Raw genomic sequence first — 504 nt, 5'->3', positions numbered from 1 at the left:
CAGGATTCCTATTGTTTTAAAAGTGAATGGAAATAATATTTTGTTGATTTCAGAACACTTTATGCAGTTTTTTGTGCTTAAAATAGGGGGAGGGTATTGGTAATTATACCAAAAATTTATAATAATCAAAACTTACTAGGCATTATGTTCATTTACACACCTCTTAATTGTTCTGTATTTTGGTTGGGTGAAACACGGTGACGTGGGGTGAACTATAGTCTAGTGCAGGAGACCAACGCTTCCATGAACTTAACGCACATCAACCATAGCGCGCGCACGTTTAGCGGGAAATAGTTCCCAGAACGGGCAATAGACTGTTAATTTTTGACTGGTTCAGCGCCCTCTCGTCTTTGCGTGAACCAGGAGCAGCAACTAAACTAAGCAACTGAGTCCGGGGAAATTATATGCGTTCCTTTCCAAGTTTCTTATCTTATTTCACTTTTTAGACCAAGGTGTGTTATAAAACAGGAACTTGCATAATTTGGTAAATAGTGCACGTCTATC

Source organism: Asterias rubens, chromosome 7 (assembly GCF_902459465.1).
Source record: "Asterias rubens chromosome 7, eAstRub1.3, whole genome shotgun sequence".
Lineage (NCBI taxonomy): Eukaryota > Metazoa > Echinodermata > Asteroidea > Forcipulatida > Asteriidae > Asterias > Asterias rubens.
Note: the sequence above shows the minus strand (reverse complement) of the source record.